Below are 9,986 nucleotides of genomic sequence, written 5' to 3'. Positions count from 1 at the left end.
GAATCTGTGGAGCTTGAGAGAGTTAAACCTGTGTAGAACATTGGTGTTTAGGAGCATTTATTTATGTAAGGGAAGTTATATTAAGTTTAAATAGTACTACTAAGTAGTGGTTTGATGATTATGACATTTAATTGATATAGTAAAATTAACTATTTAATTTTATGCTTGTATATTTAATTAGTTGAGATAGTCTATTATAGTCTTTAAGTTATAAACTACGAGTGATTGACCTGACTTAGGTATATTGGATAGAAAATTTTGTATGTTAGGCTAGAAGCTAAAAATAAGTCAAATTCATCAATCAAATATCATAAAAAAAACTCAATCTTTTTTCTAGTGCAACTTTGAGCACCCTTGTAGTGTCATTAGGTGCCAACTTGATAGTGTCTCATTATCTCAATTTAAACTTGGTGGAACATTAGAATTATTACATGCAAAATGAATAGTAAACTCACGATTTTGTTATCGTTAAGTGCCAACCACTATTCTGTGTTTTTCAAAAATTAAAGTCAATGAGTTATAGATATGCTCGGTAGGTGGTATTCGGTATGCAAAACCTATCCTTTAGGCAAACGTTAATATATGAATAGTTATTAACCTTTGCTTGACTCGATCCTCGACAATCGATATGCAGGATGTGTCATACACCTAATTGTTGTTAGAGGTCACTATTGACATGGCCGAATGATCGGTCATATACATCACAATATGTCTATTACAAAGCCATGAATGTCTTTGTATGTGTGATATTCTATAAGCTATTAATAATTAATTGAGTATGATGTGTAAAATGTTGAAATAATCAATGGTTCGTATGGATAAATGTTAAATTTTATAGATAGTGTGATTTAAACTTACACTAGCTTATATTATTTTATGTGTTTGTTTGTAATTTATCTATGTGTGTTAATTATATATATATATATATATATATATATATATATATATATTAGATAATGTAAGTAGGAGGAATGAGCCAGTATAAATCTCCATATTTTTTAAATTTATATATTTTGATATATTTATCTTGAGAAAGAATTGCAAATACATATTATATACTTATACGGTTTGTTTATCTACTAAATTAGAATGTTAAAAAAATACTATTTCAATGAGTTTATGCACTTTTTTTAATTTTATTATTTAATTAAATATGTATTTGAAAAACTATAATAATTATCTTACGAAATTTTTTTATATTTAAATATTTTTATTTATTTTTTCAAAACTTAAAAACTTTTTCAACTAATAACTATGTATAAAAAAAACTACAAAATAAATAAAATTTATATATAATCAAAAATTATATATAAAGACAATACACATATTTGGTGTCTTATTTTTCATTTTTCTAATTTTATCCTTTTAATTACTATTTTTAAATTTAAATAATTATTCTAATATATTTTTTTTTCATTTTTATAACTTCACTAACTATTTTTTAAATTCAAATAATTACTCATTATAAAATAATTATTTACTCTTTTATCATTTTAGTATTTTCAAATTTAAATAATTATTCAATATTATTTACACAATATTACTTATAATATTTCTTTATATCAATAACTAAGTTTTATTTTATCTATAACTATATATTAAAAAAATATTTACACAATATTATTATTAAAAAAATTATTTTAATAACTAAAATTTATTTTATTATATCACTTTTTGTTTTTTTCAATTTTACTCTCTTAATTACTATTTTTAAAATTTAAATAATTTATAGATATTTAAAAAAATGAGGACGCTGGTAAATATAAAAATAATTTTTATTTAATTTTATAATTTTAATTTTATTATTTGTATTATAAATAAAATGAACGTTCATATTTTCAATATATATATATATATATAATATTATTTCCATGACTTACCATATAATATTATTTTATTCTATAACTTTTGGGATAATGCATATGTATATACTTTCAGATCTGTAAATCCACAATCGAGTAATATTAAAATATTAATATATATAGTGGAGTTTGTTTTTAAATTTGGTGTTACATTATGTCCATAGGGAACAACGATTATAAAATTAGAATTTTTCATCTATATTAGTGTCCATTTTAATAAAAAATTTAAAAAATTTATACTTTGGTAAAGTGTTTGTAAATTTTTTAAAAGGAATCCAGAGAATCTACCTCGAATTTGTCTTTTCTATATTTTTATTTTCTTTATTATATAAAATAAACGAAATGATGTTGTCCAATCGAGAATATATGCATGTATGGGTTGATGTTTATTGATTTAATATTTTTTTTCAGAATGGTGGTCGGATAAAAGAAAACGATCGATGATAGCTTAGACCAGATTTCAAAAGTTGGAAACACGAAAATATATTTTCTTTCTAAAAACTATTTCAGTAATGGGAATCACCAAATCAAATATGACTTGTTAACAAAATAAATAATGTTGTTAATCTACTTGTCATCCAAGTTTTACACTAGGTTGACTATTTTAAACGAATATTTTTTTATATTACATCACTCAAATCTTATACTAAATTTTATAAATTTTATTTTTAAATTTATTTTTACTCATTTCGAAATTTACTCAAAAAAATTATAATAAATTCATCTTTAAATCTTTTTAAATTCATACATTTACTCTTCTTCTAAATCATTCGTTCAAATAAACACATTCTTAAATTTTTTTTTCCTCCAATTAGCTTAGTTATTCTTAAATGTTATAGGAATCATTGTCCCTATTGAATGATTTTTTTGTTACTAAGGAGTGTATTTGTTAACATCTACTTGTTAAAAATAAAATAATTTGTAATTAGTACCGGAAAAAATCACTAAAAATCTTAAATTTATAATAAAAAACAAACATGGCTCAGTTTAAATTATATTACCATTAACTACTCATGAAATTTAAATAAATAAAATTAAAAGAATTAAATTTTTTATGTAAATTTTATAATTTTTTTATTATATTAAAAATGAAATATGTTAATACTGATTGTATTTAACAGATTATTTATTTATTTAATAAATGTAAAATTATTGATTTCAAATAATTGATAAATACATTTTTTATAACTTTTTTAGTTTTTAAAAATAATTATACTTGATTGGACGTGCTTGCATTATTTTTTTCTCCAAGACTTTAATTTCTATGTACAATTATTCTTTCACTTTAATCAAAAGATGCAATAATTTAATTTTAAGAGTTGTTGTATATCGATAATCACTTTCATTTTATTTTAAATATACTGTTTAAAGTGATAATTAAAATAAAAAATAGTTATGTAGTAAATATATTTTAATTCAATTTATGTTTCAATATTGTAAACATTTGCATTAAAATTGAAATGGAGCTACAGAAGTAATGAAACAAAATATATTTCAATTCCAATCACCGAATCAAATGACCAGAATGTTTGCGTTAAATTTTTCTATAATATAAAATAGAGAAATTCATAATTTCTATGGATCATTAATGTTTCTTTCTATAACAAAACAGAATTCTAGAGACTAAATTTTGAAATAAGAAAAAATATTATTAACTAACTAACTTTGAAAAGAGAATTATAAAAAATAATATTTCCTAGTCATACTATAACTTGTAATTAAGTAAATTTTGTACTATTTTATGTATTAGTACCTAATACGCTCAGAATATAGTTAATCATTTAAAATAACGTCTAACAGTCAATCATCGTCTTTTATATTTTCAATGATGATATTCAATTGTAAGTACTATAAGACCTGTACTACAATATACTATTAATTCAATAAATAAGGTTACCAAATATAATAATATTTCTCTTAACCAGGATAATCAGTGTTCAACTTTTGTTTATTTTTAGATTTACATTAAGTTCTTATTTCATTTTTTTCTTATTCTTAATTAGTTTTTACATTAATATGTTAAACATAAAAAGATGGAACTTCTATCTCATTAACTATTGAATGACGTTGGGTTTAATGTTAGATAGCCTATAAATATAGTTTAACTAAATTTCTATATTTTTAATATTATTAAAGAAATTGGATAAGAAATTAGAAATGGAATGGCAGAAGCAATCTGTCATTATTTTTAATAAAAAGAAATATTATATTTGTTTATACCATATAGATTGAGTATTAACTGATTCGATTTTTAAACTTTTTAATTATTTTTACTTGTTAAATTATTTCTTCTGTTTGGTTTGATGTAGATTTGCTTAGTCACAACTGTTAGAATAGTATTTGTAAAAGGTACTTTGATCCTTAGGTCACAATAAGTTCAGTCACTTTGGTATTAAATGCAATAAGTAATCATCATATTATCTCACATGAATTCCTTATTTATACAAATTATAATTGACTTTTATTTACTATCAATACATAATCTTAATCATAATTTATCACGCTAATCGACTGTTACATGTTGTCAGTTTTTAAGCAAGATGTGAAGTGTGTGTGTTCTTAATCGTTAGATGTGTCCATACGGCAATTCAGATGACGCGATGATTGGCAGAGAGGGTTGAAATTGATGCGTCAGCAGAGAGGGTGAGCAGAACTTGCCAGAGATTATGGATTACAACTAGGTGTCCCATGTTGTTTGTGAACATAACTCTCTATACAGGTGGGAAAGCGAACTGGTGGACCTAGTCGAGCAATTTTACATTATTGGAAATAACATTGATGATTATCAATCTCAGGGTGTACAAAAGGAACAAGCTGGTATGTCACGGTCAGGGAGATTCAAAGTTAGACTTATTTTTTGTGTATGCTTGTTTCTTCTCTGACTTGTACATGTTTATCTCGTTTGATGATTTTCAGACGAGATTAATATAGGCGTTGAACGATTCTTTGACCCAACTCTACATAAATGTTTGGACAACAATTCGGACATTCAGAATATTATGTAAGGATTTCAACTTATTTCTTCATCATTTTCACACCCTGATTGATTCTGAAGGTGGGGTGACTATATTTGATAAGCGAGTCTGATAAATGGCTTTTCCAAATGTTTGCACCTTCATGTAGGAATTTTAAGGATTGGTACTTCGAGGTGGCGACTAAAGTAGAGGGTCGTCAATATTTCTTTAACAAAGACGCTCGCCCCAAGTTTCCTCTTTACTAGACTAGGAATCCCATGACCTCCCTACATCCCAAACTATTAACCTATTAGTGTGATAACCACATGTCGCCTAAAAGAAATGAACACTTAAAGTGTTAGAGGAGCTCACTCGCTGATTATCAACCAGAGTGCTTATAAAGTGTTATAAGTCTCGCAATATTGATGAGGATGTTGTTGGTAAATAGTCCTTCCTTGTTCGATTATTTTATTGTCCAACTTTTAACTTGGCTAAATTTTTGCTTGTGTTACATATATCATGGCCCACAAGAATCTAAAAAAGGTGGATTTCTATAAGAAAATGCTAGATAAGCACCCGACACTTGTCAACAACTCTGATCTGTCCAAGGAGCCTAACTCCACCCATCCAACTATTATCAATCGCTCGATCAAGGCAACACACAATTTTATTCAGAATAAGGTGGCCCAATTCCTTCATTTACCAACTCAGCCAACACCAAGCCCATTAAGGGTGATGGTAGGTAATGGTGCCTTTTTACCTTGCTCTTCATTATGTCCTAATATAACTCTCACCTTGGACACTCATGAATTTTCCATCGACTTGTACCCACTGGACCTATCGGGCACTGATGTAGTCTTGGGTGTTCATTGGCTTTCAATGATCAGTCCCTTTGTTATGGATTACAATGGTCCATTTATGCGGTTTACTTGGCACGAGAAGCTCGTTGAGTTAAATGGGGATTCTGGCCCAAACCCTTTCCCTATATCGACCCATCAGCTCTGTCGTCTTCACAACACCAACCGGGTTGAAGCGCTGTTTCAGTTAACACTTGATCACAACCCTTTTCCCACTACCCCACTTACAGAGCTTACATCCCAATCTCAAATCATACCCTCCACCACCGTACCACTTCTTCAATCCCTTCTCTCCCAATACTCAACCATCTTCTCTACCCCCACAGCCCTTCCCCCACCACGCACCACAGACCACTCAATCACCTTAGCCCCAAACACTCCTCCCATAATCGTACGGCCCTACCGATACCCACATTTCCAAAAACAAGAAATAGAAAATCAAGTACAGAAAATGCTTAACTCAGGATTCATTAAGCCAAGCAATAGTCCCTACTCTTCCCCGGTGCTTCTCGTCAAAAAGAAAGACGGAACGTGGCGATTCTGCGTTGACTACAGGGCTTTGAACGCTGCCACCATCAAGGATAAGTTCCCAATCCCTACCGTTGATGAGCTTCTGGATGAACTTGGTCATGCCTCGTGGTTCTCCAAACTTGACCTTTTTTCAGGATTTCACCAAATCCTCATGGTCCCAGCTGATACAGAGTAAACCGCATTCAGGACTCACAATGGCCATTTCGAATTTCGGGTCATGCCATTCGAACTGTGCAATGCCCCTTCTACCTTCCAAGCTACCATGAATGATCTGTTTAGACCCCATTTACGCCGTTTCATCATTGTTTTTTTTGATGACATCTTGGTCTATAGCTCCACACTGACAGATCATGTACATCACTTAGAAACCACTTTCAAACTACTTCTCTCCAATTGTTTTCGTTTGAAAGGTAGCAAATGCACCATCGGCACTTCGTCTATTCAGTACCTCGGTCATGTGGTCTCCGACAGAGGCGTTCAACCAGACCCTGCTAAATTGGCTGCAGTCAGTAATTGGCCCACCCCCAATACAGTCAAGTCCCTTAGAGGTTTTTTGGGATTAACAGGGTTCTACCGGAAATTTGTTGCTGGTTACGCCTCCCTTGCTCAACCTCTCACCGATCTCCTAAAGAAGGACAACTTTATGTGGAACGATAATGCCCACGCTGCATTCACCACCCTAAAAAATAGGTTACTGGCTTCACCTGTCCTAGCTCTTCCTAAGTTTGACTCAGTGTTCACTGTTCAAACAGATGCTTCGGGAATTGGAATGGGAGCAGTCCTTTCGCAAAACGGTCACCCAATTGCCTATTTCAGCAAGCAATTCTGTCCTAAGCTACGCAACTCTTCCACTTACATTAGGGAACTATGTGCCATTACTTCTGCTGTTCAAAAGTGGCGCCAATACCTCTTAGGACGTCGTTTTGTGATTCAAACTGATCAAAGGTCGATCAAGGAACTTTTATCTCAAACGGTTCTCACACCTGAACAACAGAATTACCTTTTCAAGTTGTTAGGTTTCGACTTTGAGATCCAGTATCGACCAGGCAAGACCAACACTGCAGCCGATGCTCTATCACACATTGAGGATCCAGCTCAACCTCTTTCCACGTCCCTTCTTATATTGACAATTCCCCACTTGGATTTTCTGCAGGACCTCAAGTCCTCCTTACAACATGACCCTGCCTTTGTTACTCTCAAAGACAAGATCGTTACTACTCCACATGACTATCCTCATTATTCAATCCAGGAAGGCCTCATTATCTTCAAGGATAAGATTTGGCTGCCATCCACATGTTCCTATATACCATTGCTCCTCCATGAATTTCATTGCACTCCTGTAGCAGGCCACACGGGCATCTCCCGTACATTGAGCAAGATTTTGTCCTCTTTTTATTGGCACGACATTCGCAAAGATGTCAAGCAATTTGTCGAGCAATGCACAGTTTGTCAACAGACGAAGTTGCCTACTCAATGCCCTGCCGGCTTACTCCAGCCGATTCCTCCTCCATCACACTGTTGGGAGGATTTGTCACTTGATTTTATCATTGGTCTTCCTCCTTATAAGAATTTCACTACTATTCTCGTGGTTGTGGATCGATTTTCAAAAGGGGCACACTTCGGTATGCTTCCCAAGTCCTTCACTGCTACAAACGTGGCCCAATTGTTTGTTGACATTGTCTGTAAACATCATGGGTTACCTCGCAGCCTTATCTCCGACCGTGACCCGATATTCTTGAGTCAATTTTGGAGAGATCTTTTCAGACTCAGTGGCACCAAGCTTCGAATGTCCACAGCATACCATCCCCAATCGGATGGGCAGACAGAGGTGGCTAACAAGGTACTACAACAGTATCTTCGATCATTTGTTCATCACAAGCCATCCCTTTGGGGTAAATTTCTCTCTTGGGCTGAATGGAATTTCAATACCTCCGTCAATGCTTCCACCGGTTTCACTCCTTTTGAAGTGATGTTCGGTCGAAAACCTCCTCTAATTCCTCCCCTGCTTTCCGAAGACACAAACAATGCAGCTGCTCAATCCGAACTCTCCATTCGTACTGCAATACTTCAGAAACTAGCAGCTAATCTCAAAAAAGCCCAGTCGTCTATGAAGCATTGGGCAGATAAACATCGTAGGGATTTACACTTTGCAGTAGGTGATTGGGTGTATATCCGCCTACGGCCACGTCGACAATCCACTGTTACCGGTGCAACCACTACAAAGCTTATGAAACGTTTTTTTGGTCCCTTCCAAATTACCAAGAAGATTGATGAAGTTGCATATGAAGTAAACCTGCCACCTTCTGCCAAAATTCACAATGTATTCCATATAAATCTCCTCCGTCCTCACAAGGGGCCACTACCGTCATCTCCTCTATCCCTCCCACCTATCATTGAGGATCACCAACCAATTCTGGAACCAGTTGCAATTGTGGATTGGAAGAGCAATACTGATTTCCCCACATCCGATATTCAGGTACTGATCCAATGGAAGGGTTTGCCATTGGAAGAAGCAAGTTGGGAATCTTGGTCTCAGGTCCAACAACAATTTCACCTTGAGGACAAGGTGCTTCTTGATCAAGGAGGGGATGTAAGGACTGCAAGACCCATATTACTTGACTCACCTACAGGCCCAATAATCACTTCACATACAGGCCCCACTACAAATCAAAACCAAGCAGTTACAACAGATGAGGACTGTGAGGAAAATACCAGAAGGATTCCACGCCAGCCACACTACCTCAAGGATTTTGTGATCACACCTTCCCGTAAAAAGGGGAAAACCGTTAGAAAGAAATGAAAGATAAAGTTCCTAATATTTCTTTTATTTTGCAAACGATTAGTACTGCAAGGTTATTACTAAGTGCATATATAGCACTGTATTGTAGGGAAAGAGACAGGAAGAAAAAATAGAAAGTTTCCCCTCTGCATTTATTCTTTCTCTTCTCTGATATTCTTCTATTCTGTCATTCTCTGTCACCTAAGGTTGCTTTCAGAAAGACAATGTCGCTCCTGTCCTGAATGCTGCCCTACTATCCACAATCTTCACTTCCCTTATTGACCATGAAAAAGACAAAAGGAAGCATGAGGAGAAGTCTTCCCGGTCCTCCAAGCACATTTGGGGCGAGACGTCTGCTCCCTTATTCAAGGGTATTTTGGTATCGAGCTGAAGCTTGGTAATAAGGTCCCCTTCAACCTTTCTTCTGTTGAAAAGGAGTTAATCAAGTGTCTTTCGAAGGTGTGGGATGCCCTAGCCGAATTGAATGTTCGGACAGCTTTACTTAGCAAGTGAATTACTCCGGGCGACGACCAGTCTGAGATTGCCCGATTAGAGAAGGATTTGGCTTACTCACATGATGATCTAGATGTCGCCCTTAAAGCCAATTCCAGTTTGACTGCTCAGCTAAAAAACGTGAATATCGCTCACGTCTGGAGCGTTGATAGGGAGAAGGACTTGTCCCATAAGTTGTCAAAATCAGTAAAGGAGGAACAATACCTTATCAAGGAAAATCGACGGCTACAACAGAATGTTGATGACCTCTTTCTTGCCTTCAAAATGGCCCTAACAAATGTGAGGAACTGGGAGAAAAAGTGCAAGTCCCTTACTGACAAACTGAAGGAGACCGAGTGGCAAGTAATGTTGCAGCATGAGCTGGTTTTCAAAAGGCTCTCAACCATGCAACTTATTTTTATAGCATCCTTTTTAAAGGAGGGAAAGTTCGATATGCAGAAGAATTTCTACAATAGGGAATTAGTACACATTCAGGACATACTTGATAAAG

The sequence above is a fragment of the Vigna angularis genome, chromosome 3, assembly GCF_016808095.1.
Source record: "Vigna angularis cultivar LongXiaoDou No.4 chromosome 3, ASM1680809v1, whole genome shotgun sequence".
NCBI lineage: Eukaryota > Viridiplantae > Streptophyta > Magnoliopsida > Fabales > Fabaceae > Vigna > Vigna angularis.
Note: the sequence above shows the minus strand (reverse complement) of the source record.